This window comes from Mugil cephalus, chromosome 16 (assembly GCF_022458985.1).
Source record: "Mugil cephalus isolate CIBA_MC_2020 chromosome 16, CIBA_Mcephalus_1.1, whole genome shotgun sequence".
In the NCBI taxonomy this organism is placed as follows: domain Eukaryota; kingdom Metazoa; phylum Chordata; class Actinopteri; order Mugiliformes; family Mugilidae; genus Mugil; species Mugil cephalus.
In genome coordinates, this window is record NC_061785.1 from 21,998,241 (window position 1) to 22,023,692 (window position 25,452).

The window sequence follows — 25,452 nt, forward strand, 5'->3', positions numbered from 1 at the left end:
CTGCCCGTATCCCTGGGAAAATCTTTGGCCAGTGCAAGGAAATGGGGACATATTGTCCATTTTTATATACAGTCTATGTTGTGAACACACACACACATACACCTGATCATTCACAACATTAAAGCCAACTGTGTAATATAATAAATATTGTGGCTGGATAGTTTTTGCTGAGTGGGAAAAGCAACCCAAAATGAAAAACAATAACTTTGCAATGTACACATGTTCTCCCACTATTGATACTGTGTGTAAGTTACACCCTGATATAGATTAAACTGTTGTATTGTGTGTGTGTGCATCTGGATGAATATATTCCAGGCACTGTGCATCACATCCCTGTGACCTTGTCCCAGTGCTACATATTTGTATGTATATTTGTACATATTTTGTATGTTGTGAGGCAGATCTATCTGTTCCCTTCCTTGTGTCTGGCAGATCAACTGCTACCTGGGTCTCATTTCAGATCCATCTGGCTGGGTGCTGGAACCACTCCTGCAAAGTATAGGCTTCCATATGTGAAATTATGGAAACATAGGAGTTATAACGTCAATGGCAACACTTTCTTTCCACATCTGTGGACACTGCTGGGAAAATTTGGCAGACACAGCAAGTGGGTTGGCCTGTAACAGGAGGACCCGGTGGAGGAGCATCTGCTGATGTCGGGTGGAGAACATCAAACATCAGGCTTTGGTGACACGTCAGGCAGAGCTCCAGCAGCTGATGCAATTGGTCCAGGCTGAAATACTTGAATTCTGGCTTATCAAGCAACATATCTGTTTTTTGGCCTGTTGCACTTAGATGTCCCTGTCCTTCCTCTGATCCTGGTGGGTGCTCTCCGTCTACAACAACCTTTTCCCCTGCACCCTCATCGTGGGCCTGTCCTCTTTACGCAAAGCTCTCGTTGTGCACAGCCTAACCCAATTAAGCCAACCAAATTAGGAATACAACAGAGAATTCCTGTTCGTACTCATTATATTAATGCCAAGAGTTTTCTTCCAGTTGAATCAGACAAGACAGCTATGTGTCCTCAAACACTGTCGCAGTTCATTCATGGAGTGTTTTTCAATGGAGGCCCGAAGGGAAGACATCAGAATTGTTAGTTACTCTTGTTGGTATCTCCCAAGAATTTTTAAAGCAAAATTAAGCCTAAATTATGTGAAACAGGACATTGTAACTCCCCAAGTGTGTACCTGATCGTGGCTGGTGTTTGCTGAATGAGACAGTTCAAGAGAACATGGTGACTCATCCTGAAAGGATTACAAAAGTCCTTGGATAACAGCTTCTAAACACACGCTGGCAGTGGATGAGGAAAGGAAGGAACTACAGGATACAACCAGAGTTCAGTGTGATACAACCAGAGTTTGCTTTAGTGATGTATTGGCTTGTACTTAAAAAGTGCATAGTTAAAAACAGTATGTAATGGGTTAAAATGTTCTTGATTTAAAAGTTAATGTGATTAAAAATGGGTAAACAAAACAAAATAAGGGAATAATAAAACAATAATAAAAACTTTAAAAAATGTGGGTCATGATTTAAGTCTGAACTTTAAAAAGGAAAAAAGGATAAAAAGAACAGATATCCTGTTGCCATCAAGGAGTGTCACTGCTACGAGGTGGAGGTCTCTGCTCTAGTCTAGGTGGGTGCTACATGTCTAAGCAACATCCACATGGACGCCAGATGCAAACACTTCCCAGCAGACCATGCCTGATGTGTTTGCAGTGCTCAACCTGAACCTGCCTCAAGGAAAAACAAAGGTTGTAATACTCACCACACACTTCTTAAACACACACTTTGCTTGTAACACTTAACACTTTTTTTTATTTTAACACCAAATTTATTAATTTATTTTCAGTTTCTACTCAGCTGGCCTTAGTCAGTTGGGTCCCTCCCAATGAACTGGGTTGTGCTCAAGTTTCGTCCTGTTCCTTGCCACCGTCACCTTCATGCTGCTCTGGAGGTTTCCGACCAGATTTTATAAAGTGTTTTGAGACAATTTGCCTTGTTATTGTTGCTATATAAATACAACTGAATTTTATTGAATTAAAATGGTTTTATTAATCCACCCATTTGCTTTTGATTTTTTTTTTCCAGAAATCACATAAAAAAACACTGTTTTTTGAACAGTCAGGAGAACTGACAAAAAAAGAAAGTGAATGCATTACAAAATGGAGGATAATGGAGACAATCGGTCTCACCGAGGTAGAGTCTTGAACAGGGAATAAAAGGGTCTTCAGGTTTCATGAAACAAATGCAAGGACCCCCACAAAGTGAATTTAATCTCCCAATTTAAAAATGAATTGTTGTTTGAGGTGTTATGGCTGCCATCCAAGGATCCCTCTGCTAGCTCTTCCCGGGTGATCCCGGAGGGATCGCCGTAAGAGCATTACACACAGTTTCTGCATCCGTCACATAATGCACAATGGTTCCGAAAAGCTTCTTTCCCACCCCACACACACAATCCTTGGGGAGAGCAGTGGCTGGTAAACAGTGAATAAGTCACACATTACTGTATGTGATATTTGATCCAATTGGTCCAATTCCAGTTCCGCTCATGTGTGTGTGGTGAGCCAATAGGAAGTCAGCCAGTTTGGCCCGCAAGGGTCTAAATCACAGATGCTCTCTACTGGCATGAAAGAGAATGCATATTCTTATCCTCTACGGGGCCAAAATTGCCGAACCATGCAAAACATCCAGTTAGGAGGAAGGTTGGCAGTTTTGGTGCATAAACCTCTTTATGCCTTTGTGCCTCTTTATTCTGATCCAGTATCATGTTCTTAATACCAATGTGCCTTGGCAAGAATTTATAACAACCACTATGATGGTTGGGACATAGGTCACGTAGTAAATTGACCCACATTCACCATGACACTCTGCAGGATTGCCATCCCTGTGATGTTAGTTTGCCACATGCAAGGCAAGGTATATACGTCGGATCAACATTAAAAACAATAATTAAACACAGAATTAAAAAATAATGTGAAAGAGCTTTGCCAATACTTCGAAGGGCATTGCCGCTCTCCTTCCTTTCACTGACTGCTCAGGTACAGACTGTGTTCACATTTCTGTCTCTGCGTGCAGAGTTTAAGTCTTAAATCTTAACAGAGTGTCACGCGTCTAGCATGAGGAAAGGCACAGCAGGACTTCACAGCGACTAACATGTTTTTGGAGATGATTGCTGTGTGAAACAGATAGAGTTGAAATATAGGAGTGATGCAGCACTCCTCGATGAGAAAAAGGAAAAAAAAAAAATACTTTGAGAGGTAAAAAGGTGAGAGGCATGAGTGTGACAGCCTGTGAGATGGAGACAGAGTATATCTGCATTATTATTTTTCCTGCTCAAGTGGGTGAGAGCAGACAAGCAAGGAGATAATAGCCGTCTCATCCATTAATGTATGACTCATGGACGAACACGAGATATAAATCAATGTATCAGCACCTTCTCCTAAATCAAGGCGGCGTTGGGTTTTATCTTTGGGGACAGACGCTGGTCACTGATGGCCCGTGGGCACCAGCGGAGAATGTCAGAAGGTGCATTTTATAAGAACAAAAATAACATCTTATTTCAATACAATGCAATGATGGAAGAATCCATGAGCTTTTGGAAGTAATTGTTTCTTTTCTTGCTGTGAAGTTTTCCTAAATATAGGGAGGACTATATATACACACATGGGTTGAGGGATAAACAAGTCACAGGTGCTTTGTAGATCAGTCTGTCAGTCTAATGTGAGTGACACAGGAAGTAAAGTAAGAAGCTAAACATCAATGGAAAAACTTTCAAAACAGAAACAAGAGATGCAAACAGGACTACAATATGGGAAAAAAGTTAAAAAGGCAATACCATAACACTTTGAGTTCTCTTGGTCAAGTAAATGTGGTTCCTGATCATTTCTTTATTGCAACTTGTGCCTTCTTTTTTTGGAGGTTTGGCCCATAGACTGTATATAAACATGGACAGCGCATGCCCGCTTCCTTGTATTGGCCAAACCAGTGTGGGCAACAGTATGTTGCGAAAGTGGAGCCAGACGGATCTACATTACTGATTGTCCATATGCAATATTATGACTAACTATTCTTGAAAAAAAAAAATATTTGATGTATATTTTAGTGTTTTAGTTTGGCCCAAATCCTACTAACTAACATGGAGGAGATGGAGCTTAAGACCTGTACTGCAGCCAAACTTTGGCTTAACTTTTGAGGAGGTGTTCTGCTGTCCATCTTTATTAACATTCTATGGTTTCGTCACGATGTCTAACAGTTCAGATGAACACACAAGTTGCTACACATTCGAGTTTACCATATTTTGTACAGTTCCTCTGTCCAGTCAAACTCATGCTTTATATAGCCATGGAAGTTGTATAGTAGTTGGTTTTTGACTGAGGCAAACCACAGTTTGATGTGGATAGAAAAGCAGCTCTGGGACTTTAAGGTCACAGGTTGTCCATAGTTGTGGCGCCTTGAGCAAGCACCCCCAAACCAGCTCTCCTGGTGCCTCATGCTCAGAGTGAATGTGCTGCTGTTTGAACAAATTAATGGTTAGATTGATAAAGGAAATAGCATCAAACTTAGTCAATTACCTAATTAGACAGATTGTAAACAAGCCCAGATGGAGGATTTAGGCAGAGAAATCAAGGAAGTGCTAGTAAGGTACTTTAAAATCCCAAGGAGGTATAATTTAATAACAGACATGTTGAAAATTGCATTGTTGGTTTATTTGTGGAAATAGAAGTATCCTGTGTGTTAAATTTACTGAGGCATGATTTTTCTTTCTCCAGATGTACAACTTCCTCCTCCTGTCCAAATAAATGCTTGTTAGGTTAACTGGCGATGCTAAATTGGCCCTTGATGTGCATTTGTAAACGGTTGTTCCCCTTGTTAGCCTGGTGTTATACTGGTGACCTGTCCATGGTTTGTGAGGTCACAGCATCTTAGCCTCTTACCCAATGAAACTGGATGGACTACATGGCTTACATTTGAATTGATCTGAACGAATCACGTGCTGGACGGAAATAGTTGAAATTTCACTATCCAAAAAGGACAGCTGCACTACATGAAAAGCCAAGGTATTGGTCAAATGTATTAAGATTTATCCTGTGAAAAGCACTAGTGTCATGTTCTATTACATTGAGCACTGACTGCTGAGAGACTGTCTAAATGAGAGTGATGGCCCGACTGGTCAAGCAACCAATTCTCATTCATAAACTCACACATACACTGTGTACATACGGTGGACACCAGTAAAAATACACACTTGCTTGGCTCAGTAGTAGGAAGCGTGGCAGTGACAGGGTGTAGATGGCAGACCGGTCGATAGCCACACCTTCAGCTCTCCATCAGTCTTGTCTGTGTCTCTTAGGCCGCAAGCAACACTGAGAAGCCCTGTGGGGCTTGGCTAAGAGCTGTCCATCAGTCAGCGCTGACATCTGAGACATAGATCCCTACCAGATGCTGACAGCAAAGTGCTCTGAGAGAGACAGCCCAAGACCAGATACAGTACATATAGATAAGCAGATGATTATCAGTTAGAAGAGAAACAGTTGGAATAAGGTTCATAATGACCTCTACATACCCCCTTTAGAGATGGGAGAGCATGTCAAATGTGTTACCCTGGATCAGCACAGGAGCAACAGTACAAGAAAACACTGGGGGTATGTTTTGTTCGGTCTGCCATTCTTAAATCCAGTTTTGTCAGTGTGTTGTAAACCAAAAGCTTTCAATTAACTGATCTCCTCGTAGCGAAAGAGGCAGCCTGGGGGAGAGAGGATTGAGGCAGTGAAATATATGGTGAATTAAGGCGGACTTCCAGCTGTGGATGTGACAAAAGCTTCCCCATCCCCGTAAAACGAGAGCGTGGTTTCTAGCAGGGCTTTCTAATAATTAGCCCTTTGAGAAATATGAGTATTCTCAACTGCGGTAACATAGGCAGCGATAGTGAGGAATCCTGAAAAGGGATGAACATTTAACAAGCCCTCTTGCTGTGGCACAAAGCAGACAAATGAGTGGGATTACTTTTTTCTACATATTATAGTCACACTGACGGGACCACTATAAGAATGTGTGAATTTCAGTTTCCTTTTTACATGTCCAAGGAAGCTATTTGAAAAATCCCAAAATTCAAACCACTCACTACCATGTTGTAGCCAGACTCAAAACGTACCTATGAATGCAACAGGATAATCCCACAATTAACTAGAGCCATGTTGTTGTAAAATAATTTAAGTCATCATGCTCAGATGGATAGGACTGTGAAAAAATGTTGGATTATACACTGTAATTATTTGTTTATTAATTTTTTTTTCCTACTCTCAGTCTTACAAGAACACTTCATTTGGTATGGCAACTTCATCATAATGTCATATTCTGTTTATATGAAGTGAAATAACAAACTAAAAAGAAACTTATCAGAAAAATGGATACCTGAGAATGCACCACTATTATATTAATGACGGTACCTAAAAAATAAAATATATTTGGTGTGTACTTTTGTGTGTTAGTTTGTCTAAGTACCATTCACTAGCATGAAGAGCGTGGAGCTTATGAACTATAATGCTGCCAGACACTAAGGGGAGCTCTACTTGCTTCGGCTCCACTTTTGAGGAGAAGTTCTACCCATTTATATACAGATACATATGATGGGTTGGTGTGGCCTGTAGCATTTCAACCATGCAGTCGTTCTTTCAGTGTTTGCACTCTGGCAGTCACTTCATCATAGAAAAATATGTAATTTACCTACACATATATTGCAATAAATGGCTCCTATACACATGGGAAATGTTCACTCAAAGCTGTAACTCCTCATTGTGTACTGTCATGTATTAATTCAATATTGATCTACATAATACTGTATTGTGTTCTTTGTCAGACCTAAAAATAAGTCAAGTTTTTACTCTAAAACTTAGAAAATGGCTTCTGTAAAGTCTTGCTTCAGTAGAATCTTACTGAAGCCATTTTGTTTCTATTCTAACCACAATTTTGTTCCCCATCCACACACTGGTACCAAGGCAGTTTCATACAGCATACCTTTAACAAAACAGGTACTGAAGTTCTTGTCAAAGATGAACTCGAAAAATTAAACTTCTAGTTTAAGTTTTGGCTCTTTTGCACACTTTGGGATTTAACATAAGGCTTATACTATTGTTTGGCTGAATTCATGATGGTTAATATTTAAGGATGTACAGTCACACTGCTTAGTATATCTAGGAGGAGTGCCATGATGTCTGTAAATTCTCAGGACTGGCCGACAGTGTTGCTTACTATGAGAAAGTGTGATTTTCATATTGCGCACATCCATATGTCGGATGGTCAATCAAGACCTGTGGCCTCATATACAAAGACTTGCGTGGATTTCGCACTGAACACGCCGTGTGCTGAAATCCAGAAACTGGCGTCCGTTCAGAAAAAATCAGATGTATCAAAGTGTGCATTCGCATGGATCCAAGGACCTTTCCTTTGTACATCCCAATCAACGCGGAATTGAACGCACATGTAGAGGTGCCAAACTCCCCCCCTACCACTTCCCAATTTAAATATGCAAATAATTTAAATAGGGCCTATCGTGGATTCCCCACTCTGCACGATCGGGTTTTCACCATGAGTAGAGCAAAGAAGAGGAACTTTATCGAGTCCGAAGTAGAAAGTTTATTAAATGAAGTGGAGACACGCAGGCACATTCTGAAAAGAAAGCGAAGTGAGTGGGAGCGTGTGTGTGAGGCTGTTAATGCCGTGGGATCAGAGAAGCGTGCACACACACTGAAGTAAAAAATAAAAGGTCCGATATGAGGATGCTAACGTCTGCTGCTGACGTCCACCCGACTGGCCGTGTTCTCACCCAAGTGGTGCTGGAGTCACAAAACGAGATGATGAGAGCCATCCATGGCATCAATGATCATCTGGATCAGATAATTACCATCCTTGGCGATATTAGCAAGGCAATAAATGCACTTGTGAATAAGTAACTAGATTGTGTCCTTGCCTCTTTGCATGGCTGAAATGACTTGCTGCTGGGTCCGTATTGCTTCCCGGGGTGGGGCGAGGTTGACGGGTCTGGCATCTGGTTCCTCCGGTGGGGGGATGTGCTGTGGCGGTGGTATGGCGTGAAGATGTGCCACGTTGTGCAGCACACCACAGGCCATTACAATGCGGCACACCTTCTCCGGTCGGTAGAGCAGTACTCCACCCGACCTGTCCAAGCAGCACCAGCGTCCCTTCAGCAGGCCGATTGCCCTCTCCACCACTGCCCGAGTTCGGGAATGGAGGTCACTGTACCTCCTCTCTTGGTCGGTGCTGCGGTTGGTGAGAGGGGTCAACAGCCACATTCTCAGGAGGTAGCCACCACATCCCCGGAAGGAAAGGAAGACAGACCAGATCAAGACATGCACTGACCACCTCAGTGAGGGAGACTTTTTTGTATTTCTAGGGCAGCCTTGTCTGACATGAGTACTTTTTAAAATTTTATTAGAAACAGAAAAAAAGAACAAGCAGGGACATCAGGGACATCATCAAATCATGAATGGGAGATAGTGAATGAGTGAGAGAGAAGAAGAAACAAAATGATATAGAAATGGCTATGATTATATTAGTGGACGCAGTGATAAGGAATCCAGTTCATGGAAATCTGTTATAGTGATTGAGAACTTTAATCCCCTGGTAAAATCCATAATGACATGTAAGAGTTCAGCGAAGGGTCTTGTTAAAATAATGGTATCAGTAGGTGGTGGGAAACTAAATGCATAAACCCACTCACCTGACACGACCACACTGATGGAATGAGTTCATGTTCATAGATCTACTATTTTAATATACTCCATATCATGTGCATTTCCAACAGTTTAAAGAAAATTAGAACTGAAAGCCTTAACTATTCACTAAATGTCAGATAAATGTCCTATGAGCTCTGAACATTTATTTTATGTTGCCTCTCGTTAAACACTGCTTCTACTTGGATGACACCATGGAGCAGTTTCGTTTAAAACTTTATATATATAGCTCAGTAAGGAACCTTTGCAAAACAGCTGCATGACAGCAGAATCATCAATCAAGCAGCTCTGCATCAGAGCGTCTCTGCAGAGAGAAAACAGCCTTGGAAGGGAGCACAGGATCACATCAGATTGCATCTGAACAGTAAAGGAACAGGTTGTTCTTCACAGCAAATTAGAACTTGTTCAGATATGATTGGATTTGATCCTCGATGCAACACCTTGATGTGTGAGAAACCGCTTTGTGCAACTGTCAGAAAGTAGAAAATGCCTGATTCTCGACACTCCCCTTCCAATGACATGTGGTGGAGAATAATTCCATTTTAAAGACGGCAGACAAGGCTCCTGCTGCTCCACTTGAAACATGTCTTGATCTAATCTAATTGAACCTTCTGTATCACACGATTAGCAATTAAAACTGCTAATTATGTTTTGTCATCATGACTGTCTTTAACATATTTAGACCTGACAGCGACAATTGCAGTAGATACAGGCTAATTACCCTGAAATTACCCTATCCTTTTCTTTTGGTTAAAAGTTTCCACTTCTCCTAGTGTGAATAAAAAAAGGAAAACGGAATTCCTAAAAACACATCAAAAGCCTATTATGACAATTTGCATTTGAAATATATCGACAAAGGAGCAGCCAGCAAATGGATTTACTGTAGCAAAGGCAGAGAAATGAAAATGATAAATCATGCAATTACAGATATTTTAAACACCCTTCTTGTTGTGATTTGCTGAATAAATGAACTATTTTAAGAGCACTCAAGCACAATAATTGGACTCTTAAGTGATAATGAGTTCAATGTTCTCCCTAAATATTGATTATCTTTTATATTAAAGTCTATTTATTTGACTTTGTTGCTTTTGAGCAAGCGAGTGATCAGTGATTTTAAAAGAGTTTACAGAAGAGTTCTTTTGTAAACCAGTAGTAGAGTCACAGTGGACCAAAACCAGAATGGATTTCATTCATTTCTCTATTTCTGTGTCTTTGCATTGTTCTAATAGTTAGATGAAAATGCCACGAGTTAACGTGTGTCTCCCACAGACTGCATAAAGATGCACATGAAGCTGCACCTCGTAAATTCGGAGAGTGGAAAAGCTCCTCAAAAGTGAAGCTTAAGCAAGTAGAGCTCCCCCTGGTGACTAGCTGCAGTATAGGTCATAAGCTCCACTTGCGCCATGTTAGTGGAAGGGACTTAGGCCAAACTAAAACACTTGTTTAATTGTACTTGATTCAATGAAAATGCAAGTGAGTCCGGAGGAAGTGTGGGCTGACCAGCGACATTGATGCTCCATGTGGCTCCACTCTGGGATCACACTGTGTAGTCTTTGCCCATATCCCTGGGAAAATAGCCCATTGTCCATATATATACAGTCTATGGTGTCTCTGCTGCATTAGTAAGTAGTTAGTTTGGCCTAATATCTGTAGCATTTGGGCCCAATACCTGCTGTTGTAATGGTGGATACTGGACCCAAAGGGCAGCACACTGGCTCAAAAATACATTTAAGAAAGACAATGAATAAAATAACTTTAATCAGATGTTAAGGATGAATGAAGAGCGCTAATTGAGAAAGAGAGAGAGAGGCTGTGAAAACACTGAGTTTGGGAGTAGAAAATGGCAGCAAAGTGGGACTGCAAGGCTGAATGTTTGAGACCAGGATGGATTGTGTGGGCAAAGGTGTGGAAGACGGATTGAGTTAGGAATGTACCAGGAAGTGGATGGCTTGGCACATAAAAGAGATCTACAGGGAATAAAGTTCTCAATCACTACACCGTAAAAAATAAAGAGCTATGAAAACTCAAAAAATCTAGGTAACTGGCTTCAATAGATTTTTGCGTTTTGAGTTTATAAGATTTTTTTTTTCTCACTTTAGACCGATTTAATTAAGCGTACATTGGAGCAGAAATTTGGATCCTAACTTCATAGTTATCTCACACATTGCAAGGTAAGCTGTATAAATAGCAGAGTGATATGCCTTCAAATGCTGTATTCTTCCCTCCTTAATTATAGCGACAGGGCTTGTTGCAGCTGCTAGTTTGGCTAGGCTACCATCAGATGCCTCAAATCCGCTGGACAAAACTCCCCTTGTCCAATCCAATTACAGGACCGCACATTTTGAAAGGCAGTCAGCCCATACGAAGAGATCATGTATCCTGAATGTTCCAATAATGTCTTAGCATTTCAAATAACATTCGAGTCTAGTCTTGTTAACAAGGATTTCATCATCAGATTAAGGTTTTAGATCTTCAACTAATGTTGTGGTGTGTGAACAAAAACCTGTTAGTAGCCAGCTGACATTATCGCTATGTGTTTATTTAGTCAGCATGTTACTTATTGCGGCTTAAGAAATAACAGGATAGATGAAGTCCAGATCAAACATCCTGAGTTCTATAGTACAGAGGTTTCACAAATCTGTAAATCGTGTTTGAAAAGCCTTTAAATTGTGTAGCGGAGATTTGATTTGTCTAGTTACCCTGGGTGTTATGTAGTAATGTGAGAAAATGTGGATCAAAAAAAGGCAGTCCACCAATCATTGTCATGACACAGGATAAAATGATATCGAAAACTGGGAGAGCTGTGTACTAGTGGTTAGAAGAGTAGACTTTGGACTGTAAGGTCACTGGTTTGAATCCTCTCTACATCCACACTGAAACTGAAGCACCTTACCACCCATGTGTCACTGCCCACTGCTCCGAGTGTCCTCACTAGAGTGTGTACCAGGGGACGCGTTGAATGAATTTTCCCTTGAGTGAGGAGTAAAGGATTTCAAAAATAAATTAAACCTAACAAGTAGAAATACTAGTTCATACATTCAAAATGCACTAAACAGAATATGAGAGAGAATGCCTTTGAACGAGCACTTGTGTACAGTTCCTTTCTGAGCTACTTGCCAGGTAGGTCACATCTTGGAACACTGCAACATTTTCTTCTGTGGAGTTCAGTCTGTCTTCATGTTTCCTGTAATCCCAGACTGTCTGTGTATTCAGACCATGTGTTGCAGAAATCCTTGTCTTTCTTGCTACTGAAGAAAGTTCTTGATGACTCCGGCTGTATGCTTAGGTTTGTTTGAATTTAGTAATGATCAGATACCCTGCTGAATGGTTTATGTGATGAATAAGACAACAATACACAGTAAAGCGTCGCACACTACTGTATAATTTATAGGTAACTTTCAAGTACAGGAACATATAGTCTAGGTTGTGAATTCCGTTGGTGATACCAGCTTCACGTAAAAAGGATTTCTTGAAGAATGGGAACACTGAAAACAGCATGGCACCTGCTTTTGCTTGAAATTGATAGTGTGGATCCGGCGTCAGGAAACAGATACTGCAAGCCTGCTCCCGGTAGATCACATACAGTACGTATAACTATATGTATAACTATTGTATTGACTTTTCTATTAAATATAGTAGTATGAAAAAGTGTTTGCACCCGTTATCTTTTTTTTGCATCTTTGTCACAACTTTCAGATCATCAAACTAATTTAAAGACAAAGATGACACAAATAAACACAAAACGCAGTTTTAATATGAAAGTTTATATTATTAAGGGAAAACAATCCAAACCTACATGGCCCTGTGTGAAAAAATGTTTGCCCTTCCATGTTAAAACGTTAACTGTACTGTGGTTTATCACACCTGAGTTCAATTTCTCCAGCCACACAATGATTACTGTCACACCTGTTCTCAATCAAGAAATCACTTCAACAGGACCTGTTTGACAAAGTGAAGTAGACCAAAATATCCTCAAAACCTAGACATTGTCATTGAGATCTATCAGAGTGAAAAAAAAGGTTCTAAATCGATTTCTAAAGCTTTGGAACTCCAGTGAACCACAGGGAGAGACATTATTCACAAATGATGAAAACATGGGACAGTGATGAACCTTCCTAGGAGTGGCCAGCTGACCAAAATTACCCCAAGAGCAGCAACCACTCATCCAAGAGGTCACAAAAGACCCCACAACAACATCCAAAGAACTGCAGGCCTCACTTGCCTCAGTTAAGGTCAGTGTTAAGTAACACCACATTTCAGAAACACAACATCATTTCTATCCAGTTGTGTAACAGCTCACCTTTTTGTAAAAACTGAGCCACTACGACCAAGCAATTTTCCTTGTGGATCATTAAAGTCAATCTTGTGTAAGTCTAAAATCCTCCAATGTGCCTGAATTACAACATTTCTGCAAAGATGAGTGGGTCAAAAGTTTCCCACAGTGCTGCAAAAGACTCATTGCAAGTTATCACACTTGATTGCAGTTGTTGTTGTTGTTGTTGTTAAGGCTGGCCCAACTAACACAGGGCCATGTGGGTTTGGTTATTCTTCCTTTCATTCATTTAAAAATTGCATTTTGTGTTTACTTGGGTTATCCTAACTAATATTTCAATTAGTTTGATGACCTGAGTGTGACAAACATGCAAAGGAAAAAAAAAGAAATCAGGAAGGGGGCCAACACTTTTTCACACACTTTGATGAAAAGAGAGGAATTCAATATGGTTCAATTTTATTTATACCATTTTATCGAATAACAATTAGCTGCCTTCATATGCTTTACAAAACCCAGCCTGAAACCCCCAGAGCAAGTGCTGAGGCCTTGGTAGTCAGAAAAAAATATATTTAAACACTACCAAACCTTGAGCTGAACCCAGCTCACACAGTGTTTGTGTCTGCTTGATACAAAAGAGGTCCTTTGTAATAAGATCTAATCTGGACAATCTCATCACAAGTGGTCAGTTTTAGGTACGTGTGTTCAGACCTGAAATTAACATGCATCTCCAAACTACACTCCAGATCCAATCTCAAATATGACATTAGTACAATGTCTGAACAGGCCCTCTCGCATTACGATCCCTCCCGGCAATCTAATCATGTAAAAGACAGGTGTGAACACCCCCAGCACACATTGAGATCACATTGTCATTTGAAGGTGTCTGGGTCGCATGTGTCCACCTTCTTTTGATACTGTGAACGTGATGCATCCTGAGTCGCATTAAAGACCACCCAGAATCAAGAGGGCTGCTCCTGTGTGTGATATTTTAACTAAAAAAAAAAACAAAAAAAAAAACAAAAAACATATGATCTCTGTTATGAATGATTGCCTAACAAGGAAAAAGCACTGTGCATGTTGTTTGTTCATTAGCAATGAAACCCTTTTAAAATAATATGCCCTTGTAGCTGTTCACTAATTTAAAAAATGAATAAATCTAAGTGATTATTTACAAATTTAAGTATTTAATATGATGTGGTCATGTTAATGTATGAGTAGCCGAATGTGGTTCATTTACGTATTCTCTCATTTATCGTCTATGTCTTCATTTGCCTTTATTACCAGTGATTACAGGTGCATAGGGAAACCTCCAGAGTTGGAGTTATAATCTGTTTTGTTCAGGTCTAACTAACACCAGGGCAGAGATCAATAAATAATAATTTAACATGAGTGCACAGTCATGGCTCACACACATAAAACAGCACTGTCCTCAGTTCTGGAGGAGTGATACAGATCCATTAGAGACAACAGCTGTTAATATATACTGCTGCTCCCCAGATGATGTCAGGGTTTATTTGCATACAGAGTGAAAGACCATGGTGATGCCTGGTCTGAACACACATACTTAAAGAAATTCACTTGCAATCAGATGGATCAGATCTTAGGTCTGAACAGGCCCAGATTAGAGAAGCAAGGAATATACCTACTGTCATGACACCTACCAACACTGAAGCTTGTTAATTAGTATAACTAAGAGAACGCAAAATGTATACTTACAAGTGTAGATGGAGCCATGTAACAAGGCTACTTCTTAGCTTACAGTAGCTGAAGTGACACCAAGCAACCTCCTAGACTTGTGAGCATGCGCAACAACATTAAACCTTGAGGTGTAGGGGCTACAGCAGCAGAAGGCCAAGCCATGTTCCACTCCTGTCAGCCAAAAGCCTGGAATCTGAAGCTGCAGAAGGCACAACCTCACTAAAATTGCTCACTGAATCTCTTTCATTAGCTAAGCAGGCCAGCGTACGAAGAACTTATCTTGGTGTTTGCTCTACAATTGCAACATTCCAGAAGAATAAGAATGAAAACAGCCAAGGCAAGGTCAGAATAAATAATAAAACAAAACAGGATCTAAATAATAATAATAAAAAACAACAAACAAAAATGTATTCTCAAGCAATTCTTGATAGTTTTGAAATGAGACATGTGAGGTTGAAATGTTGCCCATCAGATATGTCATATTGTATATATAAAGTGACAAGAGCAAAAAAATAATGAAACTAGACCAATAACTAATAATTAAGGTGTATGAGAGAAGAGGTGAAATCTAATCTAAGTATCTAAGTACAGCTTCTGGAAAGGAGCTGTTCCTGTTTCTGGCCATGGACCTTTTTATGGATTTCAGTCTTTTGCCCCGAGGGGTGACAGTCAGAGTCCGTGTCCAGGGTGGAATGGGTCAGCCCAGATCTGACCTGTGTGCTGCTTGGCCCCGGTGGAGGGCAGCTGATTAGTGGGGGGGCAGTTTGCAGCTGGAGGTCTTTTCAGCTGAGTGAATGAATGTCCTGTTTGCTTGCTGCACTGGAGCAGACAGTGATGGATGATGTGAGGATGGACTCGATTACAGTAGTGTAGAAAGTGCTTCTTCAGCTACCTCAGGACGAACATCCTCGGGTTGGTTATGGGGCTATTGTTGCTGTCCCGTTTAAGATCCCTGGCAATGGTGGACCCAAAGAAATGACTCCACAAATTGGAATACAATGTTCTTGATGGTGAGACGAGGAAGGAATTACACTCCGGAAGTCTGTCAACTACTGGGTTAACCTGGGTCAAATACTTAAGAGATCGTTAAGAGACCCATTTAACAAAGCTGGTCCAGACATGTATTAATCATCTAAGAAATATTCCAAAAATAAGATGTTTCACCACTCATCCAAGTAGCTTCTTCTGTTCAAAGAGACTGGTGGGGAGTTGTAGTTTAAATAGAAAAATCTGTGTAGCTCATCAAAAACTATGGATGACTATGACTATGGTCTCTTAATGACTGGATACTTACCTGTAGTTGGAGGAAACTGTCTTTTTTCTGTAATGAATGGTATTCTAATGACCCATTACCAGCCAGAGGCTCAGAAACCTTTTCAAAATCACGTCTGGCTTATTGTAATAGCCTTTTTAACTGTCTGAACAATAATTCAATCTCTCATTTTCAGACAGTACACAATTCAGCTGGCAGGCTTTTAACCAGAACCAGGAAAAAGGGATCACATCACTCCAGTTTTAGCAGGTCTCCAGTGACTCCCAGAATGCTGTACAATCAATTTCAAGATATGACTTATGACTCTGAAAGCTCTTCATGGCCATGCCCTCTAGTGTGTCCCTGACCATTCAGCACTATACATACCAGAGCGTACTTGGAGATTCTCATGCAGGGGTCTGTTGTTTGTTCCAGGGGCCCAGCTGAAAACAAAAGGGGACATGACTGTGGCATGATTTGAAAGGGAATCAGGCGAACTGAATCAATAATACATTTTAAATCTCTCCGTAAAACATATTGTTATCAGTGCAACTTCCTGATTTTAACAGATTTGTGTGTGTTTTATAGTTTTTAATGTTCATGAAGAGGCAGTTCATTATTTGACATGGTGCAGTCAGAGCAATGCATGGTTTGGTCATTAGGTAAAGGTCACTCAGGTGCTGGTCTTAGTTGGCCAGAATGTTGCGGCTGAGTGTAGGTGGCCGGGTGCAACAATGTCAAACTGAAAAGGTGTTTCTGTGACGATGAGCCAGAGAGTATTTTCTTCTTTTGTTCAAGTGATGCAACTTATTAAAATCCGTATGTACCAAATTCCGGGCCATGCCCACGTTGCATGCCGTCAGATCTCTCAACAGTCTCAGCGGAGAGCAGTGAACAGTCGACCGTGAACGCTGTGAGACATGTTTCAGTGAAAGGTGAATGCGCTACAGCTTAAAAATGAAACGAACAAAGCGCCTGCCAGAGGTCAGCCATCAGATGATAGGGGGATGTGATTTTAAAGGGGGGAGAAACAAAGGGGAGGAGGAGGAAAGAGATGAGGGAAAACCCTGTGGATGCCTGTGCACGCACAGACCATGAGGGCTTTACGCTCTGCAACGGACAGCAAGGAGCCTTAGGGTCTCTCTCTGGGCAAAGGTACACTTATTGATTGAGATTAGAGAGCAAAGAGGAGACGATACAGAATGGAGGAAAGAGAAACACAGAGACAGAGTGCAGTGGGGGGAATGATCACACACTTTCATTGCGTGACTTGGGTGTCAAGGGAAGAAAGTGAGAGTGTTCCAGTTTTCAAGCAGCAGTGATTCGGCACTACACATAAAGAACTGGATCCTGCTACATCATCCATTATCCTGCTAACACGAACTCTACAGAAACTATCAAGGGAAGGGAGTTGGATCAGAAAAGTTGTTAGTTATAGTGGCTGTTCGTTTTATGTTTTACTGGGGATATTTGGTTTTTGTGTGTTTTACTGGTGGTAAAGATTGACAGTACAGGGTCCCCTGTACCTACCAAAGCTCACACCGTAGCTCACGTGTGGAAGGTGGGTTTGGAATGTTTTTTTTCTTCTTTTTTCTGCTGTTTTTAGTGAATCATGTCCAATCTCATTGCTCTCAAAACATCCTATGGGGCATTTCACTCCTAAATTGAATTGGGAAGATGTGTCGCCTCACAATCTCTTCCCCTCCAGTGAATGTGTCCTGTCGCTTATGCTCATGTCTTCCATTTTCCCACACCGTCAAAATCAGTCCAATCATTCCCTCGTTGCTCCGATCACAGGCTGTCTGTTGCAGGACACTCCACCTCCCCATCTATCCTCCTAGACGTCTTCATCGGAGGTCCCTTTCAGCCACATGCCACCACCAGGATGGAAACTCTGAGGGGTCCTGTCCCTATCTGCCTTCACTGTCTGAGACTCATTTCTGTGACACCGTTGCCTTTGGAGCGTGACTTCCAAATGCATAATAGGTTTTGTTTTCACTTTTTTCAGACACAGATTTCTTAAATAATGGAATGAGGTACTCATACTTTGACATGTTGTGGCGGAAACTTCTGCCTTCCACAGAAGTGTCATGTAGTGTGATGTTACCGAGGCGTGACCATTCTGTCAGTTCTGCTCCAACGTTAGTGTGTTGTCTTCTGTACAGATGACTCTGGCCTCACCCTAGTCCATGATATGATTTTCTGTTTTGCAATGGTCGGTTATGGCTGATTTGTAGTTTTCTTGCTGTGCCATTCCTTTTATTGCTCACGTTCGTCTTCGTTCATCTCCTTCTCACATCATGAAACCTATTATTATTTTTAAAGACACAATGAACACCATCGAGCGGTTACCTTGCAGGTCCATGTCCATGAAACTGAATTTCCCATGGGAAATAAAGTATCTATCTGTCTATCTTTCTATGTTTCCTCAATAAATATTTATTTCACTTAATCTCTTGATCTTTATGAAATATGTAATAAAAGACACACACCAATCGATCTCCACTTTAAGATATGAACAGTAAGTCCAGGAAATGTCAACAGCTTTGAATGTTTCTTGAAATAGTGTTGTAAAAAAACAAACATCAAATATAGTGATGAGACCTAGACAGAGCTCTCTTTACTGCAGAGGAGAAGCTGAGAAAAGAGAAGGAATAAATGTAAAGATAAATATAGCCCAACAGGAGAATCTTTCAGGTGTCCAGCAGCCAAGTGTCTGTGACATAGGCTCCATAGGTCAAGTATTTTTTTTGTCTCATTTCAATTTGTGCTTCCTGCACTTGTGTGTTACTTGCCTTCCCCTTCAAAAGCTTCCTTTTATCACAAAGAAAGCTCAGAGAATCAGGCCCAGGTGTCTGCCTCGTATGGAGGGGCAAGGAAAGATGTTTGTTTTGAGGATACTATTTTAGTCCTTTCCTTCCACTGTTGCCTCATCTACTCACTGACTCCCTGCGTAAACCCTTCTTCAAGAACAGACTGACTTTTTATCTTATCCTTTTTTGAGTTGTACTTTTCCACCGCATTCTAGTAATAATAAGTGTCTGTCATCTAGGAGGTAAAGGAGAAGGGACTGAACCTATGGCCATCTGAAAAAGCAGTATGGCAATATATATATATATATATATGTCCATTATTGAAACTAGATCTTTAGTCTATATATGCCACTGTGAATTTTGTCAGATTCTACTTCTTCAGTGGTTACAACCTGGAACAAAGTCTCTGTGGCACAATCGGTCAGCGCATTCGGTTGTTAATGGAAAGGATGGTGGTTCGAGCCCACCCAGGGACATCTCTTTTTGGGATATTTGTGGATTTATATGAAAAATAAAATTCCTTCCAGACAGTAACATTACATTAGTGAAACATGTCATCCTCAGTCCTCCGTAGTTTGTGAGATGGAGGAAGGTACAGCAACTGGAGGAGGGAAGAGGAGACTTGACAAGTGAACCGAAGTATTTTCAGTAAAGTAAATTTAAATATTTAAATCAAGGAAAATGGTTTTAGAGAATCTTGAAGCAGGAGGATGTCTTTTACTTTTACATAGTGGAGACACAACATTATAATTCAGCAGGATTTTGTCTTGTGCAATATGCGCAGCTGTTTCAGGAAACAGGATTAACATGCTGCATTGTGGGAAAGTGGGATCCCACCCCACGATTTCAAAAAATCTAAAAGACGTATTTAAAAAACCTCCACATAGATACAGTTCTTTAAATTAATACAGTTGAAAGGATGAAATATCTGAGTTGTTACACACTCCCAGACGAACTGAATGAGTTCTACTCTTGCTTTCAGACTCTAAACATCGAAGGACAAAGTGTGTTTCTGGCCGCAGGAGGAATGCTCTCTGTGTCTTTGGAGGAGATGAGCACAGTTTGCAGGAGAACAAAACCAAGGCAGGCACCTGGCCGACATAACATCCTAGGACATGTACTCAGTGTAGGCTCATTGGAGCTAGCTGATGTTTTCACAGATGCCTTTAATGTGTCCCTCGTCTGGTACTCAGTGTCAACCTGTTTTAAGTCCACCACCATTGTGCCCATCCCAAAGAAAAATCATGTAACCTGCCTGAATGAATTGTTATGAAGTGCTTTCAGAGGATAATCGTGACGGATATAAAAAGGCCATGCCTGCCACTTTGGACCCATCACAGTTTGCTTATCACGAGAACGGGTCTGATGAAGCTGTCAGTGCTGCCATCCATACTGCTCTGACGCACTGAGAGGGTAAGGACACGTATGTCAGAATGTTATTTATTGATTAGGTACAGGCTGGTGTGAAAAGCTCCTGACCCTCAAACTTGGGTTTGAGGGAAACTACACACCAGACATCAGGACTGTGAGCATACCCCCTCAGGGTTGCATCCTTAGTCATGACTAAATGGCCTCCCGGAGCAACACCAGCGTTGTGAAGTTTGCAGATGGAACCACAGTCACTAGACTAATCTCTGCACACAACATTACCTATTTTCAATATTAAAAAATGTTTATTACTTGTATCACTGGTCAAAGATTATTAACATTATTGACTTTTATGCATGTTTAGTGATGCAGTTCATTCGGCTGTTCATTAAAACCTTCCATTATAACCACATTATATATATATAACCACATTTGAATGCACAGATATGACACTAAAAACAGTACATTGTACATTTGTGGTGATTTCCTTCTCTTGTTCAGAAGGGCTCAAATTTGACAATTTTACTGTTGACCACAAAGTCACTGCATTCACCCATTCCATAGGCTTGTTTTATAAAAAGCTTAGTTTCTGTATTGTATATATGATGATGAAAATGAACAAAAGGAGAAACTGTATTTGTGAGTTCATGTTACAGTATTTGTCTGCATGTAAGGTTTGTGTGTATCATTATTATTATTATTTTATTATTTATTACTAAACGTGTGTCTTTGTGTGTTCATTCTTTCGAGTAAAACTTGCACTTTGCACATGTTTTCTCCACAAAGGAAGCAAGTGGCGATGTTCTCTTTTTTGATCCCTTACACAACGTGCAGGTTCCTCTCTAACCTCCTGAGCTGCTCCTGACACTGGTGCTCTAAGTGAAGAAGGACCTGGTGCACGAGGAAGGTGCTCTCTCCTCAGTATTATTGGAGACGCCCAAGAACTTCCCAACTCTTCCAAGAAAAGCCTACTGAAGAGCTTTCCCTGATTCCGTGAGTGTTCCACAGCTAGATGCTGGGACATCCGCCATGTGGCCTGTGGCCACTGCTTGGTCCTCCAGCAAAAGGAACTCAGAATCAGATCAGAATCAAACTTTATTTATCCCCGAAGGGCAATTAGGAGGGTGAAGAGCGGTACATTAAATAAGAGCAGGAGAAAAAAATAACAAAAAGAATAAATAAATGCAAAGGTGAGCCTTCCTTGGTTGAAATCAGTAAAAAAGAAGTACAGTTCACTGTCATCACCAGCCTGGATTTACAGCAACAGGGTTATCTAGACATCACAAAGGGCAACACTCACTCACCACACACAGGAAGACACTACAGGAGTGTGAAATCAAGCACAAAACTCACAGACTCCTGAACAGTAGCTGCGAATTTCAGAAATTTCAATGAAGTACAACTGCGCTTTGTATGTGTTTCCATTGAAAGGTGTTTTGCGAATGAGCTGTGACTCTTATAATGTCTAGTCTTGTGACATCCCATAATTCTCTTGTATTCTCGTCACACGAGACTTTACTTTGAGGAAGAAGGACTTTGAATGAACTGGTTACATGACCCCCTGTGTCACCACCGGTGACAATGGTGACAGGAAACTGCGAAAAAAGTGTTTGCATTGCACATTTGCGATAAACTTCCATATTAATAGGTCTGAAAAGTCACCTTATGAGAATGTACAGGTGTTAGCAATATTTGAGAGTTTTTTTGAAATATAGGCATTTCCATTAACAGTTTTTTATTGTGATACTTCTAGTGGTAATACAAACACAGCAAGTGTCTGTATTTATAGCATAAGGCACGGGGGAATTTAACTCACATTTGAAGCTTTTCAGCTTTTAACAGATTTCTCTTGCACAATGTTTTTATATTTTGTTCTTTGTACATTTCTTTTATTTATGTGGCATCCTCTATAAAAGACACTTGCGAAGTAAGAACTGCATTGTATGGTCATGCAAGTTATTGTGCATATGACAACAAAACAACTTGAATCTTGAACTTTAAAAATCTGCCTGTCATGCTACCAAATTCTGTGACAGGTATAAACTGTAGTGTTAAGTACAGAGTGCAGTTGTTGTTTTTTAAGACCGATGGTCTAGAACAGTCGAGTGACTGATGGTCAGGTCAGGGACAAATGGTTATGTGGTCTAGAGAAAAATGTTTGCCTGTTTTGAAGCATCGATATGCCAGCATTGTAGAATACAATATTAATTATGTATAACTAAGATTCACAGAACAGCAGAGTCACTTCTTTGGATTCACTGGTTGGTCTGAAAAGAACGGTGTCTGCGGAGTGAACTGTTGTCAGTTACACAAAGCCATTTCACAGCTATCGCACATGTTGGATCATTTCATCAGCCATAATCATGTCTTGGAGACAGAGCAGAGTCAACAAAAACAGGCTGCAAGATATCATGACAGAGATGGAGGAGAAGGTACAGGAGATGGGAGAAAAAATGCGAACTGCTCCAAAACTCATCGTCAAGAAGGAGCCAAGGAGGCTTTGACGGAGTGGTAAACAGCAACATCTCAATGAAAACAAAAATCTGAGAAGAAGTTGTTTGTCACTGAGCAGCAAAACAAAAAGCTGAAGGCTGACGCCCAAGAACTTCTCAACTCTTCCAAGAAAAGCCTACTGAAGAGCTTTCCTTGATTCCGTGAGTGTTCCACAGCTAGATGCTGGGACATCCGCCATGTGGCCTGTGGCCACCGCTTGGTTTCACCGCAATTCACCAACCTGCCCATGATTCCTGTTATACTCACAAACTGTCACAGATCATCAGCTATGTGTTATATTACTAGATCCTACATGTTTCCTTCCGCTTGATGTATGTATCTATGACAGAAGTTTGTTTATCTTGTTTCGCCTGCTCTTCTTTTCTCTCTATCTTCTCTGTTTCTACCCGGCTGGCCCTCGGCAGATGGGTCCCTCCATATGAGCTGGGTTCTGCTCAAGGTTTCTTCCTGTTAAAAGGATGTTTTTCCTTGCCACCGTTGCCCTCAGGCTTGCTCTGGAGGTTGCAGGCTGGTTTTTGTGAAGCGTCTTGAGACGATTTGTATTGTTATTGGCGCTATATAAATAAAACTGAATTGAATTGAATTGAATTGACGTCTATGGAGGAAAAAGGGAGGTTGGTATGAGAGACAAGAAGATCCTTTAACTACCATCTATATGCTGTGGAGGAAAAGAGAGTTGAGAAGGTCACCTCCCTTCAGCAGAGCCTCGACACCTGGAAAAAGGAGATGAAGAGGGTCAGAGCTACTGCGTCCACCAGACTGGAGAACAGCAACAAGCGGTGGCTGGAGAAGGTCAATCAGCAGGAGGATCTTCTCAATAAAAAAGGCAACCAGATCAGCAAGGAGGTCAAGTAGAGACAAGCACATACAGCTGCTCTTACTGACACACTGGCCCAGCTGAACAAAGTGGAGGCAGCTCTAAAACAGAGCAAGATGTACAATAAAGCTCTTGAGGACAAGCTGCAAAATGCTGAAAAGGAGCTGACAGAGAGCTTTCAGGAAGAGCTCCAGCAGTCAGATGAGCAGCTCTCTGACAATCTGCTAAAAGTCAAAGAAAGAGAAGCCTATCAGCAAGGAGCTCAAGATGAGACAAGCTCTAACAGTGGAGACAGCTCAAAAGAAGAGCAGTGAAAAATCTCCAAAGAACAGCAAAGACGTGGGAAGAGAAAGCTGTGTGATTTCAGAGAGAGCTCCAAGTGACCCATGAGCAGCTCTCTGATGATCTTCTCAACACCACTAACAACTCACTCTCAGAGGAGGAGGTGAAAAAAAATATCAAGGAGAAGCTGCTGACCAAGGAGACATCCACCAGGCCTGACAGCGTCTTAAAACATTGGCGGGACAAAGCCAAACACCTTGAAGAGCTCCTCGGAAAAAAAGAGAAACAGATCAACAGGGTTAACAAGAAACTTGTTGACAGCCTGGTCTACCTGAAGGAAGTGAAAGCAGCTCTTAAAAAGAGCAATTAGACAGACAAAGCTTCTGAGAAATAAATCAAAACAGCTCCAAAGAAGAAGGTGAAGGAGGTATCTCAACAACCCTAGCAACCTTTCACCCTTATCCTAATGCTATCTTCATCTTTCTTTATGTTCATTACATTTAAAAACAATAATGTACCTCAGTCCTTCTGTGTTTGAATAGACACATAACATTAATGCATGGTAGTTCCACAAGGTAGTGTTCTGGGTTATTTTCTTTGCTTATTTCACAGTGTATTTTTGTTTCTTTTTTATTTACTATGCCAATACATCTTTATATATATTTACATATAAATAGCACACTTAGTTTGAACATATGGGACTTAACAGACACATCCACTCAGTCTTTAAGAGAAGGAAATGCTTAAGCTACTGATGTTCATTGCTCATTCTTGTACACATGCTGGTGTACACTGAAATTCAATAAAAACTATTTAAAACATTTGAAAATGAGGGAGGATTATTATTTTTTATAAGGATAAGATAAAACTTCCTCCTCCTCCTTTCCAGCTCTCAGTGTTGCTGGAAGCTCTGCATATAGATTGGTGATGGAGACGGTGCAGCTGTGCTCCCCTACCTGAGCCTCTCTATTGTGTTTGTGTTCGTTGTCAGCGAGGTGATGCCGTGCTGGTTCACTGGAACAACTATCACCCCCCGGAGACTGGATGCTCTTCTCTGTATTTTAGGTGCAGAGAGCACTGCAGAGACAGGCATGGCATTTTAATGCAGAGAGGAGATATGAATTTACAGTCTTTGCACAGACGGGAAACGTGGAAAATGATATCTAGGTCAATATTGAAGTATTTAAAAGTCATTGACCAAATAACAGGACATATAATAAATTATACTCAATATGAGAGGAGAAAAAATTGTTTCAAATATAACCTCCTGGTGTCTTAAGGCAATAACGGAGAGCTTGTTGTATTGACACCCTAAAGCCAATATTCTCACTAACACTCTATGAACAGTATAATCTCTACCCCTCATTTGAATTTTCATTTCAAAGCCAGACTGTAGCATTGAGAAATATTGAATTATTCACAGTCAATAACCTCATCAAATGCAGCATTAGTGTATTTATTTATTGGAGTTTGATGCTCACCACTGCACCGCCAGTCACCGCAGTCGAAATATTGCTTGATGAAATCAGCCAACCAGAGCTGCACGGCCTCGGTTTTTTAATTGTCAAAAACACATTCTACCCTGATCAACTGGCTGTGTGCCGGCGGCAGACTAAACAAAGACCCGCAAGCAAAAATAACAGTCCAATTTGACAAATCACTCTGCATTTATGGCATTTAGCTTT

At 40.8% G+C, this 25,452-nt stretch overlaps 1 non-coding gene across 1 annotated transcript; it reads left to right on the top strand.

Moving 5' to 3' along the window:
- The first annotated feature begins 19,188 nt into the window (after window positions 1-19,188).
- Window positions 19,189-19,262, top strand: trnan-guu. The gene has a single exon. It is a non-coding gene; the product is annotated as a tRNA-Asn (tRNA).
- Window positions 19,263-25,452: the final 6,190 nt, after the last annotated feature.